Below are 20,353 nucleotides of genomic sequence, written 5' to 3'. Positions count from 1 at the left end.
CCTCTGATGTCATCAAATGTCTCTAAGAAACCTGTTTGAGAATGGGCTCAAGTGCCTGGCCAGCTAATGAAAAAGGCAGCAGAGAAACATTTTTGAAAGTTGGAAATCATATAATGGTGTGCATTCCACAGCAAGAGCTAGTGTACCAGTGAGGGCATATTTTAGTTATTTCTCTAGAGTTCTCATATATTTATTTCTCATATATGCTGAGTTACATAGTGATATGATACTAAGCCTACGATGTAACTTCCTATCCGAGTTGATCCAGCATTTCCTCTAGGTAATAAAGTTAACATAAATGGATTATTTTATAAGAATGTAGGAAAATATATATGTTTTGTTAGCACACATATTTTGACAGATAAAATAAGAAAAATGAAACTAAATTTAGAAAGTCTATGATTTTTTTCCAACCTTTTAATCCTCATTGCAGGCCATTCTTTTTTAATTTATGCACATAAAATACCACAGGAAGAGATGGTATAAATTTGTGGACTGTGGAGAATGAGTGAACATTTTTGAATCAGGATCTTTAAAAGGGGTGAAATTTGAGTATGATTAAGTTAGGAAAAAGCCTCGCTTACGGCGGAAGTCGGAGACTCTGTATACATTATGGGCATGTCATGGCTTTTAAAAAGTTATGTTAGACTTCTATACAAATTGTGAAGGAATTTGTATAACCCCAAACAAAATTCTGTGTGGTTCTGAACTTTTCTAAAGAGAGAGAAATAATGCTGGTTAGTATTCCAATCAGGAGCAAACCTTACCATCGGGTGGGCTGGTTGCTTACACTGCCTGGGTGTTTTCTTGGTCACTAGTTTTCTCGGAAGGAAATGATCCTATGGCTTATGCTTGCCACATTTGTACATATATGCGCTATAATTGGCATTTATTAAGGAGACCTTCAGTTTGATGGATGACTGTCAGAGCCGAGCCTGCTGGCTTTGAAGAGGGTTGACTTTGCTCAAGTTTTGTTACATTAGCTCATTAGAACTCTGCACAACTTCAACCCGTTCTTTGTTTACTTTCTTATAATTAAGATTTTTGAACAATCGAATTTCAGAGACTTGACAGGGCCCATTCCCAACTTGGAGACTTTGCCTGACAGAAAAGTTTGCAACAGAAAAAATATTCACAATAGAACCCGTGAGTATTAAAAATAAGATTTTTGTACTCTCTCTAGTTAGCTGCCCAGTTAATTAATTGCTTTTAAACATTAAAGGGTTTAATTATCTTTACCTTTTATATCATTAGCTGCATTTTTCCTAAGCTTTTTTCAAAAAGTGAATTCTATAAAAAACAACAGCTATAGAAATATTTTCAAGTCAAGGTATTTAAAATTTGGACCTCGTATGTATTATACTTGAGCAACAATGTAAGCAAATAATTAAGAAAATGACAGATACATATTCAAAAGGAAAAAATGCATTAATGCATTAATAAGTGCATTTAAACATTCAATTGTGAATAATCAGAAATCCTAATTGTGTTGTTAATTTTGTAATAAGAAAATCTCCAAAGCTGTGGTGACCCATTTAAAGTGAGAACTGATATTTCACTTTCTCTTTTGAAACCCCAAAGAAAGTGCACATGAGAATGCTGAAAATGAGGATCCAATATGCATTGGTGAGACAAACTGTATTTCCTGTTTAGCGCAGTGTGCCTCTCCCACTACCTAAAGGGGCACAGAATGTTGATGTTGTGTTTGATGTGTGTGTCTTTTGAAATATTCTTAGTTGCTATCCACAAAAACTAAATGTTTGAAGGGAAAGGATGTGCTTTTATAGAAAGCAAATATGGTTGCAGAGTGTTTGCACTAAGATTACAGACTCACTCATGGTTGTCTCTTTTCGGACTTGTCCTAACTAGTTGATGAGTTGATTATCTGTGAGGTCTATTTACCAAAGATGGTAGCTTGATGAGTAGATGTGTTCATCACGTCATCCCAATATCTAAATGAATAGGAAAGGGAAATAAAGAATGAATGATGAGGGAAAAATAAACAGTGTCTGTTTATGAAAATGAATGCTGTACAGGGTCATAATTTATAGGCAGTGGACTAAGTAATGAGTTCTTACAGCAATTTTATGGGGAGTGCTACTGTAGAACGGTACTAGATCGCTTGACTTGCCTTCGCAGAGTGGGGAAAGGGAAAATGAAACTCAGTTGTTTCAGGTCACAGATAATTCAACTTTCCTTATTCTCTAAAAGGAACTTGAGTTAGCAGAACAATATTTAGACTTCTTTGCCAATGAAGACAGCCTTTTAAGTTTAGTGATGAAGTTGATTCATTCGTATTTCATTCAGATGATGGAAAATACAACTAATTGGCTCCTTATTTGGTCCACGATGCTCAGTTAATGTATTCAAAGTTATTACTAGATTAAAAAAAATGAATTCACAGGTCAAAACTTCTTTTATTGTGGAGGAAACTGGCAGTCATCAAAAGGGCCATTAAAAAACAGTTTAATGAAGAAATATGTGACTGTTTAAGAAAAGCGTCTAGTCTAAACTTAGCAGGAGGGCCATGGATGCTTTTTTTTACTAAGCTGCAACAGTATAAGAAAATAATCTTGCATCTTTTAGGCTTCTGCATAAATTTTCATTTCAGAAAACCATTACTTTAGTTGCACAAATAAAATATAATTGTGCTCAGAAAGCCTGAAGCTAAAATAAAATCTTCCTACTAATTTTATATTAAAATGTATGAAATGGTGTCTTTTTTATTTTTAATTGATGCATTAGTGTTAACTAAAGATTTAATTTTAAGCTCTTTTCCATTTCAACCTAAGAACAATGGCCAGCGCTTTTTGATCGTGTCCTATGTAACAAGCCCTGTTCTAAATACTCTACATGTATTAACTTATGTAATCATCACAACCCCATGTTGTGGGTACTATGATTATCTTCACTTTAAAGGTTGTAAAACTGAGGTATAGAGAGGATAAATCATTTGGCCAGAGTCATGCAGCTAGTAAATGGTAGGTTGGGGATTTAAGCATAGGCATTCTGACTCCAGATTCAAAGCAAGCAACCGTTCTATAATGCAGGATTTGGTTTGGTTAAGTACTTGAGGATCTATACACAAACATCTAAATGCACCAAATTTATTATTCAAAAGACTTTTTTGAACAGTATTCCAAAGACTATTTCATTATATTTAGAAGCTTTTACTAGAAGGAATATTATGTTAACATACCTATACACATAGAAATAGTTTTTTTTCCCCTTAACTTTCATATCCGAGCGCATGACTAACAAAAGGTTTATAGACTAACGGTGTGGTCAAGTTATACCATGTGTGGTTGTCACATTTTGGGAGGAACAGTATTTGACCTGTGGCCTACTTAAAACAGTTGTAATATTGAACCATATTATAACAGAGTTCTGTTTTGTTTTAAAAATACAATGATTATTTTTAAAAGGAGATAAAGGAACAACCATAGAAAAATACCTAGTTTCCAAGAAGTAGTTTCTATAAAAATTTGCCAAGTTTTCAGAAGTAAATGTTTTAAAGTCTGTTTAACAAAATACAGCAGTATCTAGGTTCAATGAAAGAGGCTGGTTTTTATCACTAGACTGGAGTAATGAATTCTGGGATAATCTAAGCTGATTAACCTTTAAAAATTATGGGTTTTTTTGGTAATGTTAAAGACAGAGACATTGCAAAGTTGAATGAATTATAGCTCACAAACCTCCCTGAAGATAATGCAGATGCATAAAATGCCATACATATTTTTGGGAAGGTTTCAAACTCCTAGACAAAGGGATTTTGAATGTCCAGACATCTTTGAAGTATCTAGCAGAATATGATAACCATATAGGAAATACTCTGATGAGAAGAGTGCACAAAGATAAAATCATCTTTTTAATCTTTTATGTGAAGAAATTTAAGCAGTAGATATACTTTTTGTGATTTTTTTATTCACTAAAAATTGAGTGAATATGTACGATGCATTGAGGATATAGGACTGAGGAAGACAGACAACCCTTAAATGAACTAACATTCTACTGACAGAGACAGGAGTAAACCGGCAAATAATATTAAATCAGATATCATAAGAGTTATGAAGAAACTAAAGCTGAGTAAGGGGATAGAAAGTGATGTCTTTGGGGACATGGAGTGGTGTCTATTTTAAATAGAGTGGTTAGGGAAAACTTCTTTGTGATGCTGACATTTGATCAAAAATCTAGATAATATTGAGCAACAGTGGTATTTCTAGTATATTTGTCATCTTGGATAAATAAATTTTTAACGTTCCCCCCCTCTCTAGACAAAATTATTTTTTTAAAGTTTATTTATTTATTTTGGTGGGGGTGAGGGGCAGAGAGAGAGAGAGAGAAGGAGAGAGAGAGAATCCCAAGTGGGCTCCGCATTGTCATCACAGAGCCTGATGTTGGGCTCGAACTCACAAACCATGAGATCATGACCTGAGCCGAAACCAAGAGTTGGACACTTAACTGACTGAGCCACCCAGGAGCCCCTAGACAAAAATTATTTTTAATAATGATCATGCAATGCAAAGGATACAATGATGGCCAGAAAAAGACACAATGAAAAAAAGTCACTCAATTTCATGTATTATCATCCTAGTAACAAAATTAATCTAAAAAATAAACATTACTGTACCAAAAAAAAGGGTAAAAAGTAATGGATTAGTATTTTTAATTACATCTTTTTTTTAATTGCATCATATTTATTTATTTATTTATTTATTTATTTATTTATTTTTTTCCCAACGTTTATTTATTTTTGGGACAGAGAGAGACAGAGCATGAACGGGGGAGGGTCAGAGAGAGAGGGAGACACAGAATCGGAAACAGGCTCCAGGCTCTGAGCCATCAGCCCAGAGCCCGACGCGGGGCTGGAACTCACGGACCGCGAGATCGTGACCTGGCTGAAGTCGGGCGCTTACCGACTGCGCCACCCAGGCGCCCCAACATCATTTTTTTTATAAAAAAGGAAAAATAATATCCCTACATAGTGCAGTTTGCACCATGTTTCACCATTTTAAATCCTTTTTTTGGGGGGGCAGCTTTATTGAAATGTATGTACCACACAATTCACCTAATTAAGCTGTATAATCCAGTGGGTTTTAGTATACATATAGAGTTGTGCAATTATCATCACAGTCAATTTTAGAACATTTCATCACTTCAAAAGAGAAACCCCATATTCTTCCCCTGGTCTTAGGAAACCACTAATTCACCTTCTGGGTCTAAGGAATTGCTGATTTTGGACATTTCATATAAATGAAATCATGTATATGATCTCATTTGTGATCAGCTTCTCTCACTTAGCATCATGTTCTTAATGTTTTTCCATGTTGCAGCATATATCATTACTTCTTTTTATTGCCAAATATAATTCCATTATATGGATACACCATATTTTATTTATCCATTCATCACTTGATGAACATTTGGGTTGTTTCCATAGTTTTGCTATTAGGAATAATGCCATTATGAACATTCATGTACAACTTTTTATATGAGCATATGTTTATATTTTGGTGGGTATATACCTAGGAGTATGCTTACGCCATGTGCCAACTCCATGTTAAAATCTTTTGAGGAACTGCCAGACTGTTGTCCAGAGTGTCTGCATCATTTACATCCCAATCAGCAAAGTATAAGCCTTCTAATTTGCCCATGTTCTTGCCAACACTTGTTACTATCTAACAGTTTGATTCTGTTCATCCTGGTGGGTGTGAAGTGGTAGTTTGTTGTGATTTTGATTTGTATTTCCTTGATAGCTAATGGCATTGAGCATATTTCATTTTCTTATTGGCCATTTTCATGTTTCTTTGCCCATTTTTAATTGCCTTATTTGTCATTTTATTATTGAGTTGTAAGAATTCTTTATATATTCCAGATACAAATCTATTATCAGACATATGATTTGCAAATATTTTCTCACATTCTGTGTGTTGTCTTTTCATTTTCTTGATGGTGCCATTTGAAGCACAAAAATGTTTTTAAGAAGCCTGATATCTATTTTCTTTTGTTGTTTGTGCTACTGGTGTCATATTTCACAAATTATGGCCTAATCCAAGGTCACAAAGATTTACACCCATGTTTTTCTTTTTAATTTGTTTTTGTTTTTGTTTTTGTTTTCTAAAACTATTATAGTTATACCTCTTTCATGGGTCTTTGGTCCATTTTGAGTTGATTTGAAATGAGGGTCCAGTCTCACGCATTTGTGTGTGGATATCCAGGTGCCCTAGTGCCATTTGTTGAAAAGACTTTTTCCCCCATTTAATTATTTTGGCACTTTTATTGAAAATTAATTTATTGTAATTATGAATGTTTATTTCTGGACTCTCAACTGTATTCCACTGACATATGTCACTGTCCTTATGCCAGTACCACACTGTCTTGATTACTGTACCTTTGCAGTACATTTTGAAATTAAGAAATATGAATCACTGTTTTAAATCTTTTTTTGTAATCTTGTTTGTTTGTTTGTTTATTTATAGAGGTAATCTCTACACCTAATGTGGGGCTCAAACTTATGACCTCAATCCCGAGACCAAGAATCACATTCTCTTCCATGTGCCTGAGCCAACCAGGCACCCCTTATGTTTTAAATCTTAAATAAAAATCAAAATTCCAAGAAGCCATATAAATTGACAGAATTGAAGCAAGTCAAGTTCAGTTTTTTCATCTTCACAATTACTGTGCTACCAAAATTTATTTTAAATCTATTGTTTAAACTCAGGAATATGTGGTAACACAGAAGTTGGAAACACAAACTACCCAAAATAAACTATAACCAGTCTGTAGCTATAACTATTCTGTATCTCTTAGGAATTTTCTCTTGAGATGAGTTCAAATATCTATGTTTGTGTCTCTTGGGGTCCACCTATGTACTTGAAAGATCTCTATATTAATTTCTATGTAGAATACAATATTTATTAAGGGACAAGTAACAAAATATTTTTAGAGAGGAACAATATTGTATCACTAACTTTGTTTAAACTTTCTGGTGCATGGTAATAAGTAAAAAGTAGACAGAGTTTTAGATGCTTTTACTATTGTTTTAAAATACTCAAAAATTGGGGGAGTGGAAAGTGGGTGATGGGCATTGAGGAGGGGACTTGTTGGGATGAGCACTGGGTGTGTATGGAAGCCAATTTGACAATAAATTATATTCAAAAAATAAAATAGAATAATAAAGTACTCAAAATTGCCCACATACAGTGCAGACTGTTCCTACCAGCCCATCTTTGAAATGCCAATGAGGAGGAGCATATCATTCTGTGATCTAGAGGAAGAGGGAACAGAAGTGGTAAACCCTTGTGTAAGTTTGAGATTTTTAATGAACTGAAAGAAAGCCATTATTGTAGCTACAATGTAGAGGTGGGGGGGTGAGTGGTAGGACATGGTGTTGGAGAGACTGGCAGGCAGGCCCTATAGCTAGGGCCACCATATGATTTTTGGTCTAAATTGTAGCTAAGAGTGAAAGAGGCCACTGTTGATTGCATAATACACTTAATGGGACTGTCCCAGGAGAATTAGGATGACTAGTCACCCTACTTAAAGGATATGGTATACAGTTGTGTTTTAACTACACATAGAATCCAACTCAAGGGCAGCTATTATGAGGGCTAGAAAGTCTTTAATGCAAGTGAGCAATAATCTGACCTTACACCATTAGAGTATTATGAATTAGGAGGACTGAACAGTGCGTATAATGAGTGGTTTAGATAATGCTTATCAAACTTTAACATGCATAAGACTCATGCAGAAGCCTTGTTAAAACACATGGCTGGCCCCACTCCCCCAAATTATGATTGAATGGGCTCTGTGTTTCTCTTTATTATTATTTTTGTTGTTGTTGTTATTTTATTTTAGAGAGAGCACAAGTTGGGGCAGAAGGGCAGAGAGAGAGAGAGAAAATCTTTATTTATTTATTTATTTATTTATTTATTTAAAAAATTTTAAAATGTTTTTACTTATTTTTGAAAGAGAGAGACAGAGCATGAGTGAGGGAGGGGCAGAAAGAGGGGGAAAACACAGGATGTCAAGCAGGCTCCAGGCTCTGAGCTGTTAGCACAGAGCCCAGTACAGGGCTTGAACTCACAAACCATGAGATCATCACCTAAGCTGAAGTCGTACACTTACCCGACTGAACCACCCAGTCACCCCATGAGAGAGAGAAAATCTTAAGCAAGCTCTATGCTCAGCTTGGAGCCTGACACAGGGCTCGATCCTACAACCCTGTGATCATGACCTGAGCCGAAATCAAGAGCCAGACATTCAACCGACTGAACCACACAGGCCCCCAAATTGGTTCTGATTTCTAACAAGCTCCCAGGTATTGCTGAAACCACCAGTCCGTGGGGGACCAGACTTTGAATAGCACTGGTTTAGACATTAGGGAGTGGACTGTGGAGTCAGACAGACTTGGTTTGAATTTCAACTTTCTTGGTTATAAGCTAGGTGGCCTTGGAAAGTTACTCTTTCCACAGCTCTTTCCGTCATCTGGTAAAATGTGATTATAATAATCCTTGCCTTATATAAATGTTGTGAAGAGTAAATGGGATAAAGCACTTGGCATTGTTTCAGGCATTATTGTAAGCACTTAGCATGTGTTATTTTTGTTGTTATTATAGTTAGGAAGAAGAAGAATCATGGTGGATTATATTCATTAAAGGAAACTATGACCAAGTTTTAGATTCTTCATTGTAAATCAACCCTAGAACTACTTGCTACAACTACATGCCCTAGAACAGTGTTCACTGCCTGGCACATACCAGGCTCTTAATACTTGTTGACTGGGGTGCCTGGGTGGCTAAGCATCTAGGTGGTTAGTTAAGCATCTGACTTTGGGTCAGGTCGTGATCTCATGGTTCATGAATTCGAGTCCCTCATTGGGCTCTGTGCTGACAGCTTGGAGCCTGCTTCAGATTCTGTGTCTTCCTCTCCCTCTGCCTCTTCCTGCTCACGCTCTCTCTCTCTCTCTAAAAAATAAATAAACATAAAAAAATAACTTGTTGACTGAATAAACAAATTTGTGAATTCACTTAATAGTACTATGTGGACTGAAGTAATTGATTCCCATTACAATACACCTCTTTTACTCTCAGAGCATACCTTACCTGCTGATGTTCAACACAGACAAGAGCATAAGAAGATTTTGTCTCTCAGCTGCAAACAATTTGATATATTAAGCCAGTTAGGATACATTTAAACTTGAAATTGATGAGACAGTTACATTGGGAGTTTCTTGGTGTTTAGGTATACAGTGAACTTCGGATTTAATATACTGACATCAAATAGGAGTAGAGTGGTTGTAGAATTATACCCTTAAAAAAGTAATTTTATTTGGATGGCCGTGCTGAATTATAGCTGTGTTAAACACAAAGTTACCAAATGCCCTTTATTCATTATCATGGAAGAAATACTACAAAAAATAACAACTCTCATTTCTATAGGAAAAATAATAGACCAAACCACGATAAAGAGAGGCCAAAAGAATGGGACCTGCTAATATGAGATCTGAATGGTTTCTGTTTTGTCCAGTGGCTGTGTGATACCTACACCATAAACTAGGTACTTGAGGGTGGGTGGAGAAAGGAAGAAGGAAGGGAGCTCACTTTTTAAAATATCTGTTATGGGTGGGGCTCCTGGGTGGCCCAATAAGTTAAGCTTCCCACTCTTGATTTTGGTACAGGTCATGTTCCCAGGGTCATGGGATCAGGCTCCTCACCAGACATTGATTCTGCTTAAGATTCTCCCTCTCTCTCTTTCTCACTCTCTCTCCCTCTTCCTTCTACCCCTCCCCCCTCATGTTCAAGTTCTCTCTCTCTCAAAATAAGTAAGTAAGTAAGTAAGTAAATAAATAAATAAATAAATAAATAAAAATAAATATCTATTATGGCTAGATACTTCACCATGTGCTAGGAAATTTACGTGCTCTACTTCATTGCTCAGAGCCATCATATGTGATAGGTTATCATCACTCTCCTTTCATTTCTGATGATTAAAGCTTTAAGGAGACAAGGGATAAATAGATGGGGAGCCAAGTTTCTTCTCTAGGTGTCCCTACAAAGACCACTCTTTTTTTTGACTACAACCTTTGGGAAGGGCATTTATATAGAAAGCCACTGTATGGTTTTCCAGCAGTGTGGCAGAGTTCTTATACTATCAGTTTCCTAGTTTATTAGTAATGACAACTTAGGTACTAAAGAGATTCTAGTGTAGTAATTGAATACAGTTATTCTTGCTGAGTTTATCCAGTGTTGATCTAATCTATTCCACAACTTTCTCTTCTATGCAGCACCTTAGTTTATAATTTCCACTGCTAGGATTTGAAGCATCAGTAGTTGAGGGGAAGAATTAAAGAGAACACTGAAATTGTTTTAATTCCTAATTGTTACTATATTTTATCACCCTAAGCAATACAGAGATATAAAACTGCTAAGTTAATAATGATTTTTGGTTTAATAATGTAGCTCTATATTAGTAGGCCTTAAGCATAACTAAGACAATGGGATGATCATATTCTGATGGACAGTGGCAAGGAGCAGAACATTGTAAGTGGACTGAGTACTGGTCCTGAGGTGCAAACACTGTGGGTGTTTGGATGCCTTTTGTTTGGATCATGTCTTGTGATTCAACTTTGCCACAACTGAGTTATTTTCCACACCGTATCACTAACATTGCATCTTACGTCATGTACAACTGTGACAGGTGGCTACGTCTAATGTTATATCTAACATCAGAAAAATATAACCAAGAGTTAGTGAGAGTTAACATGAGCTTTTTTTTTTAAACTGTTCTGACTATCTTAGGTGTCATTGTAATGTTTGTATAAACCCACAATTTTTCTCATGTTCTCCAAGTTGAATAAGTTCACAAAAGCACTTTAGCGGCAACACAATCAGAGTCTAAGTATATCATTGATGGTAGCTATCCTTACAATTAGATTCAGGGGTCAAGGAGAATAGATAGAGTTAGTAAATAACCATTTAACAGCTTAATTTATTTATTCTACCCATGACTTTTAGATTAGCCACAGGCAAGTCTGTCTTTTGGCCCTGGCCAAGCTTAGTTGACCCTGCTACCATCCTGTTAACTAGGCAGAATTTGAGAAAAGTGGTGCCTATAAATTCTTTAAGATGTCTTGATTATGGGGCATCCAGAATCTTAATTGCCATCTAGGATGGCTCATATTTCCTCTGTGGTAAATGATAACTATACAGCAGATCACATGGCCTGTTTTCCTGGTGAAGGAAGAAATACATTAATATGTTCATTGGTTCAATGGGTATTTATTAAAAACCTCCCCAGTACCAGGTGCTGAGTAGTAGTGAATAAGACAAACATGGTCCCTGCCCTCATGGAGCAGACAGTATAGTGGAGGAGACACTGTACACGATTACAACAGTATGTGAGGAGCTGTGCACTAGAATTTAGGTGTTTTACAAGCTTAACTATGACCTTGATCTAATTTAGAGTAAAGAAAGATGACCCTAAGAAAGTGACATTTGGATTAGAGATAGGCAGTGAGAACAGCATATTCCAGCCAAAAGCATGGCAGGTTCTGAAGGACTAACAGCTACTTAGTGTGACTGTAAATGGGAATGAAACCTCAGCAGTGAAGTAGGCATAGGCTACATAGTGAGAATCTTTTAAGTTAAGCTGTTTAGACTTGGTTAATAAGGGTGATGAGAAATTAAGCTATAGTGTTGTGATCAGGTTTATGTTTTATGAGTATCACTTCAAGAAAGATTACTCTGAGGGCTGTGTGGATGGTAAATGGGTTGAATAGGAGTAAGATCAGTGGCAAAGAGGCTGGTTAGAGGGCTGTTTCAGCAGTTTGTCAGATATGATGATGATTTGGGGGGACAGTAGAGTTGGAGATAAATGGTTATTAAAGTGATATTGAGGAGGCCGATTGACAACACTGGGTCACTAATTAGAAGAGACAGAAAACTTAAAGAGATCCTTCAATTAATGATTTGGGTTCCATTGGGTAGACACTTAAGCAACATAGGGGAAACATTTAGGTAGGGAGAGAGCAAAGGACATGAGTTCACTTGTGAAAAGGAGGCATTGGAGGGCTTATGAGATATCAAGCAGGCTGTTGTTTATCAGACAATTATATCAGCAAGTCCGAACAGCCCCAGAACTGGACTGGACAGAAAGATGGGAGGGTGACCAGTGCATGGATGCTATATGAAGTTTGCAAGTCAGCGTAGTTACTTGAAGTGCATAGAATGAAAAAAACAGAGGGCTTATTACTGATCCCCAGAGAAGTATTGACATTGAAAGGGTCTTTTTCAAAGTGATGATTTAAAGATAATATTAGGTGAAAGCATCTTAAAAATGTTTTTAAGGAAAAGAGGAAGGCATGTGAGCCTGAGAGTTTCCTTTCTTTTTCACAACTGATTTGTGATTTCCTTCCACCTCAAGTGAAGTCATACATATTCCAAATCAGAGTCTCTTTTGTTGTGGTTAAATTGATTCTTGAACACAAACCATTCTAAAACATGCAATGAAAAAAAAATGGAGAATAAAGGAAAACCAAAGCATCAAATTATCCATGGCTAAAACTTTTTGAATTTAGCGCATAATCAAAGCAACCATAAAAGGCAGTGTTGCCAACATTCAGTGATGACCAAAGAAGGACTTTACTTCTTTTCCCCCTTTTTACCACTGATTTCCAATATCTTAACATTTTTTAAATCCTTTAGAGATTCAGATCTCTTTGTATTATCTCTCCCATCTTGATCTCACAGGTGTGTGGCAGAAACCAAGAATAATGGCTCCCAACTTGTTCTTTAACTGCTTGTAAAAGACCTTTGACTAAATGGCAAAGCCACTCTTCTTTTTTATGTGGACAAATCCATGTCCACAAAACCTTGATTTTTGGTATGATTACAGCGGAACTCTTCCTTCTTTTTAAACACATGGTGGACCTATTCCTTATCCTGATATATCATCCAACTTTGTTTCTGTTTTCCCCTCTGGGGAAGATAATGTGGTTTACATTCTTTTAGAAGTCTTGGACACCAAGAATGTTGAGGTCAGCCCAACTGGGGAAGTGAAGGAAAGAATGTCAGTTAACCCAGTGGTGAAACCTCAGGAGTGTGCTTTGTAAAGGCCATTTTCTCCCTGTTTTTCTTTTTACCCCTTTGTATATTAACCACAAATAACCACCAGCCTTTAAGTCAGCTTCACAAGAAGCCACCAACAAATGTTTAAAGCATCTCAACAAGGTTTTCAAGAAAGTCCTGAATAAAATTGTGTTTGTATGATGACCAGTATATTAGCTTTCTTTTTTTACCCACTGTTCCCTGTTGATGCAAAAATTTACTGAAAGTTCAAATTTTAAGAAATCAGGAAATGTAGCGGAAGCAATGGTGTTGTTTTTCTAAAGTAACTTAACTTTAAATGAAACAAATGAATGCTTAGTCAGATAGAAAGATCAAGGAATGAGAGACTTCCATGCCCTCCAAAGTAATTGGACATTAGTGTGCTTTAGGGGCAACTCTCACTAAGTATAGAGAAATATCTATTTCTAAAAATCTAGAAAACATTTAAAAAATTTCCTTGGATTTAAGTCCTTATGCAATTTGGGAAGAAGGGAAACAAAAGCCCAATGCAGAAGACTAACATTGATGATGTGGATGTTGTTCCCAGCAGATTTTAGTGGCTTTTTTTTTTCAGTAAACACATGGGGACTTACTCAACATTATATTAATGATCTTATTTGGATTTGGGCAAAGCACACAAATATACTCACATATACACACATATGTGAAAGTCCTTTCTTTTCCTTTAGGAGATATTTTTAAGGCTATCCAACAAAGATTGTAAATAACATGTAATTAACTAGCATAGGATGGTATGAGAAAGAATGATGCAGGATTCCGAGTATTTTTATAGAGGGATCTGCTCCTTAGACACCTGGCCTTTCTTTTGAGGCATATTTCCATGTACTATGTCACTTGTTTTAAAATTCCTTTGTTATTCATGCCTTAGAGATTTTCATGAGTTCACAGATTGTGCCTGGGTGTGTAAGTTAGTGTGAAGATAGTTAAGTAAAGGAGTAGACAAAGGGAAAGCAAAGTAATTCACTTGAAATCCAGAGACCTTTACAATGCTGAAAAGTAAGTAAAAGCAGATGTTGCAAAGTTTAGAAAATCGAGACATTATTTTCCTGTTTCCATTGAATTTTTTCTAAACACATTATAAATAAGCTTTGAAGTAATACAAAGTCCTCTGTTTGTTTTGCTGATAGCATCTTTTGTGAAAAACTTTATCAACGCTTGTTTAAGTTATAGACTAAATGATATCTCAGTTGGTGAAAGAACTGACTGTATCTGCTGGCAAATACAATGCTACAATGCTGAAATTATTTACAATGTCTGAGTCACTTAGATATCTCTTTGATTAGATCTTTGGGGTTTAATGTTTACCAGCTCAAATATTTTATACTATGAGAATTCAAATATGGAACCCCAATATTTCATTATTCACGTATTTTAAATTTAATCTTATATTTTATGAAGACTTGATGTTCCTCTACAATGGAGAGAATTTGGTTTGTTAATCTTTGGAATTATTCTGAAAAGAGTAGCCTACAAATTTGAAAATAAGGCTATCTATGCTCCTTTCTTCCCTTCCCCCCATCCTCTAATGCAGACTCCTATTAAACTTCTAAAAGTCTTACAATGTGGTCTCTAGATATTAAGGCTATTTCAAATGAACAGTCATTCTTCAGATTTGCTTCTAAAACTTAATATCTAAAAAAGCCCAGGGGAGAGTTGATTGTCAGAGCAAGGTGTTTGCTAGCTCAGGGAAGCTCTAGGACAGGTGCCCATCCTCACATGCTCCCACTGGCCCTCATCATTTGGAGTCACTGAATGTCTTCCAGCTGTTAGAGAATGTCCCAGGCTCAAAACTGCATCCCTGCTGAGGATATTTTTAGGGTCTAAGCCAATTCTAAAAATGATTGGCTGCTAAAATATGGAACGAGGGAAATCAGTTCCTATCAACAACATAAACCATCATCTGTCTGTTATTACATTCATTCAGCTGGGTCACATATGACTCAATAATCAAATTACCACCCTATATATCTTAAATCTGCATGTTCATTTGACCACCATGTGGACATGGGAAAACAGAGATAATCTAGCTGTCTTCTCTTTATTTTATTTCTTTTAAATATGTCTTTTTTTCTGCATCTATAAGTAAAATGCTTATAAAAATTTGAAAATTATATAATATAGAAAGATGTATTGTTATGAATAGTTTTGTATGTATCAATTACTTCTTAATCATTAATGTGATTTTCTGTTGTTAATACTGTACTAATACAACTGCGGCCTTTTAAAATTAATTTCAGTGAAAAATTAGCTGGATCTATCAAAAAAATCTTCAAAGGTAGATAAAATTTAAGTGAGGAAAATAAAGCAATCTTTTTTGTTATTTATTTTTCAACTTCTTTCAAGAAGCATTTGAAACAGCTTACAATAAAAACTAGGGCAAAGGAAAAATACAACTAAGAACTATTTATAAAGTGTAAATGAGAAAAAGAAAGGAATAATTCAGAGAAGAGGGGAAATGTTAAAATCAAGGCATGCTAGTGGTAGAAAGTTATACCATTTGATATAAAACACTGCACAAATTTGCAAAGTGGTCTTCCCAGTTCTTACTGGGAATCAAAAACAAAAACAAAACCAAACAAACACCAAAACCCAATTCTTTTAAGAAGAATTTGCATAGGAAACCTTCATCTGTTGTCAAAATGTGTCCTGCCAGGTGCCTGTGCAGTTAACAATGCCTGCGGCTTTCAGGCAGGGAAAGTGGCCACACAAATTTCTGTTTCCAGGACCTAGTGTCATGCTCTCCAGTAGAAGGCCCCAAACAATAAATGATTAAGGCAGTGAGTGAAGGCATGAGTGACACAGTTCTTATTAGTAGTTTATTTATAATACATACGTAATTGCTTCATTGCCCATTAACTTCAAGGGCATAATGTTCAGTTCATTCACTTTTTAAAAACAAATATTATTGAGTGCCTAGTGGCACAGTTTTAGGTGTTATAAATATTAAAGTGTGTAAGACAGTTTGTATCCTCATAAAGCTTATAATCTAGTGGGGCAGATAAGCAGAAAAAACAGCTATAATGTGGAAAATCAAACAGGCAAAAGTTCATGGTACTGTGAGAACCCGTAGGAAGAGTAGCTAACGCAAGGAAATGGGAGAGTTGCGATCATTTAGGGGGAAGCAGCTCTGTAGAGTGTGTACAGAGAGACACGTTGTGGCGTGTAGCTTCCTTGTGATTGATCTGGCCTAAACTAGGGATAATACTTGGGCTCTGGCCTGATCTTTTGACTATCTGATGTTTCAGGCTGGATTTGAACCATTAGCAGAATGGTTAGAGGTCTTTTAATTCTTGAAAATTGAAGTTACTAGCAAGTATCTGAGGAAGAAATATTCTGAGCTTTAGGCTGAAGGAAAGATCCACGCCAAGCATGAGGTAATATAAATCTGATGTATCAATCTGGTCATGGCACATTGGACATGTGTCATGGCACATTGGACATGGACAGCTGGACATGGCACATTGAAAAGGCAAAACTGAAGAGAGATTAATGGAAGAATGATTGACCAAATTGTGCAGATTTAAGGAACCAATAAGAGAGAGTGCTCATCCAGGACCAGGCAGCAATAGGAAAACCATTATCATCCCTGGCAGTAGCTGAAGCAGGAAGAGAAGGCTGCCTTATAGGAGCTGTGGCCTTAACTAGCGGAAAACAGAAGCCATGCCTGATGAGGAGAGAGCTGGGAAAATAAATACTCAACCCTCTCTCCTCTTGCCCATGAATTCTTGGAGGTACCTCCCATTGGTTGAACCCAACTGGAAGCCAGAAGGCAAAAGGGAATATTACAGTTGATGCGGTCCTTAAAAATCAGCCTCCTGGGAAGAAAGCCAGATAGAAAAGGTGGAGAAGAGTGGATCTAGAGAGGCAAACGAAGAATATCTAGCATAGCGTTCCATCAGTGGAAGGCTGTCCAATTTCATTTAATAAAGGATGTAAGTTATGTGTTATGAAATATAGATAACATTGGTTTCAATTCTAGGAAAGAGACAACCTTTATTGTAGGAAAACACAGGGTTGGTTTTTGTTTTGTTTTGCTTTGTTTGGTTTTTGTCATATTTGAGGTGTTTTATTGTTGGCAGTGCTACAGAAAGGGTTAAAGATTTATCCATTTGTATTAAGTGGTGTCTATGAAGTAATATTTCTTTCTTCTGTCTTTATTTTCTAAAATAAGGTACTGTCTGATTTGGATAGAGATGAACTGGGGAGATAAGGAGACTGATTCTAGAAAGACTTAAAGATGGATTTCTGGGCCGCTTTCTGGGGATTTTGTATCTCCGGTGCACAAGGAGATTTGTTTTTTGATCTAGAAGAAAGTCAGGAGATGAGTTGAACACTACAGATGTGCTCTAAGAAGTGTAAAGAGCGGCGGCTGGTGGCTCAGTCGGTTGAGTGTCTGACTTCGGCTCAGGTCATAATCTCATGGTTTGTGAGTTTGAGCCCTGTGTCGGGCTTGTGCTGACAGCTTAGTGCCTGGAGCCTGCTTTGGATTCTGTGTCTCCTTCTCTCTCTGCCTCTTCCCTCCCTGCTCACACTCTGTCTCTGTCTCACTCAAAAATAAATAAAACATTAAAAAAAATTTTTTACGGCTAAAGAAATGATTAAGTTCTGTGGTCAACCAAAGAGTAATGGGATCCCAGGAGTCCACCCTGGGTTATGCCCAAATAAAACAGGTCAGCACTTTATCTTCAACTGATGCTGAGTGTGTAGGGGCAGAGCATGTAACCTGGACATTAAGAGAGGCTGTTGGCTTCAGGAATGATGCTGGGAGAAAACATGAATAGCAAGGACAGGCAGGACCAGGTGAATCTAGGAATCAAGCTCAAGAGTGATATCTTGTCCCACTAATGGGTCAAATAAATGTATGTAGTTTTTATTATTGTTGTTATTTTTTGGCATTTAAAGGTGTTGAATCTGGTGGTGACTGATACCTACAAATGCAAGTGTGGGTGAAAGGACTACTTTCTAAGCAGTTTTTTTAAGCTTGCGAGACAGTTTCCTGATTTCTTGTTTTAAGTGATGTTTTCAGAATTGATTCTTCTTATGACTCTTTCTCTTTGGTTTGTAGCCCAGCTTGTCTCCTATTTCTGATCTGGTGTGGGAGGCTATTGATAGTGGTACCATTTCCAAACTTCTTCACTAATTTGAAGCTGCCTTTGGACAGCCTGAGAATATCTGGGAAGCAGAGCATGGGGCCTGGATGAAGAGTGCTCTCTAAATTTTGGTTTTATTTGAGAAAAATGAGAATGAAAATACTACATTTCAAAGATTTCAAGGTATATTTTCACCCACACTCTGACATCTCTGAAATCAGAATGTATTTTAACAATTGCTGTAGCCTTACCAATAACTAGCACCATTTTTCTTCTTTAGTGACACATTAAAAACAGTGGTGCATTTGATGGCCAGTGGCCTCTTAGAGCAGTTAAAAAATTGAACCTTGAAATGACATTTGTAAATATAATTTGGGTATTTCTCTATCTCAAGAAATTATAACCCAAGAAAGCTGAAAACTAGTTAATTACCAGTTAATGTAGTGATAATTTTGTAATTATTGCCAAATACAGTGAACTAAAAAACATTCTGAAGCTGCATTCTGCCTTAGAGTTTTTTCCATTTACAAAGTCTTTAATGGATAGGGGAATTGAATAATGGCTGCATATGACCCAGGCACTTACCTTCTTTCCTATAAAGTAATTGAAAAGGAATTGCCTACATAGAGTTTATACAAGAAGAGGAATTGGAAATTGATAACTTATAACTGTTTATTTGAAAAATAGTATCTGATGGCCAGTGACACTGATATATTCTGAAGTAGGATTAATTTAGCATATTTTTTATTTTTATCAATACCATGTAAACATCTTTGCTTTTACTCTGTACTTGCCAAGAAACCTTCTGAATTAGCTTTCTGGGGGATTTATGCCCTTGAAGATCTATTGGATGTTTTATAAATGGGTAATCACTTTGGAATGTGGCTTAATATGAGCACAACAGACAAATATCCTAGCCTCTTTATTCTTTACTGTTTGTATGGTCACTGTACTTTAGCTTGTCTTATAAAATTATTTCAAAACTCTACTTTCATAGAAACTCTTGATATTTCAGAGCCTTTTTTTGGAAGAGGCCTTCTCCTGGAAAGACTGATGTGACAGCTTGTCCAGTGAGGAAGGCAGCCCAGGATTAAGAGGTGAATCTGATAAGGGTAGCTTACCTCTTTCCTCTACACCCTATCTTTACTGGCAAGCACTGTTTCAACCAAAGCTCTTCTTGAGACCAGTGTATGTGGTGATTTCACAAGTATCTTAATCATTTCCAGCCTTGCTTATAAATTGTTTTAGAATAAACACTCTTTGTACCTCATTATGCACTACACCAGGAACATGGTGTGCAGTTCTGGTCAGCAGTCCTCAATGATTAAAGACATGATTAAACTGAAAGGTTCTAGGGGCATGGTTGGTTCAGTTGGTTGAGTGTCCGACTCTTGATTTCAGCTCAAGTCATGATCCCAGGGTTATGGGATTGAGCCTGCGTCAGGCTCCTCACTGAGCGTGGAGTCTGCTTAAGATTATCTCTTTCTCTCTCCCACTGCTCTTCTCCCCGACTTGCACTCTCTAGATGGATAGATGGATAGATAGATAGATAGATAGATAGATAGATAGATAGATAGATGAAGTGAGAGGGTCCAGAGAAAGTTAGCTAATATGGGCGAAAGAATATATTTCTACATTGATTCATTGACTTAAATTGGTGTATTCACTAATTAAATATTTTTATGAGTGTAGCATAAAGAGAAAAGGGCTCTAATTATAAAGAAAGGAGGCTGTAAAAGGAGATATGGTTAACATTTATAAAACTGTGAAAGCTATGCTCTCTTATTTATTGAATCCTGGTATACTAGAACTCACAGCATTCTCAGAAGCTTAAAAGAGGTCTACAATGAATAGAAACTTGTGGAATGCATTATCCAGGATGTGATGCAGATTGAAAATATAAATAGATTTATTAAAAGTTTACATAAGTTCACCAGTAATGGGTTAGGGAAATGATAACATTTTGGGGCATGTTCACAACTCTTGAAGGAGATCAGACATACTCTTCCATCAAATGTGCCTCGGTATGCCATCAAGGAAGGATTATTATGGTGAATGGGTCGTGAGCAGGATATATATTGGAGTCTGGTTAGGCAGATAAGACAAGCGCCAAAATGTGGAAAAAACTGGACTCGC

At 36.4% G+C, this 20,353-nt stretch overlaps 1 protein-coding gene and 1 long non-coding RNA gene across 6 annotated transcripts in view; both read left to right on the top strand.

Annotated features, from left to right (window-relative positions):
• Positions 1–20,353, top strand: part of SLC25A21 (solute carrier family 25 member 21) — a 492,785-nt gene that overhangs the window by 70,534 nt on the left and 401,898 nt on the right. The window lies entirely within an intron of this gene.
• LOC123386053 overlaps positions 9,796–20,353 on the top strand; it is a 30,339-nt gene continuing 19,781 nt past the window's right edge. The window contains exons 1-2 of the long non-coding RNA XR_006599540.1: positions 9,796–18,400; positions 19,233–19,314. This is a non-coding gene — a long non-coding RNA (uncharacterized LOC123386053). The remainder of the gene's footprint in view (positions 18,401–19,232; positions 19,315–20,353) is intronic.

The sequence above is a fragment of the Felis catus genome, chromosome B3 (assembly GCF_018350175.1).
Source record: "Felis catus isolate Fca126 chromosome B3, F.catus_Fca126_mat1.0, whole genome shotgun sequence".
Taxonomy (NCBI): Eukaryota; Metazoa; Chordata; class Mammalia; order Carnivora; family Felidae; genus Felis; species Felis catus.
This window is presented reverse-complemented; position numbering and strand designations above follow the sequence as displayed.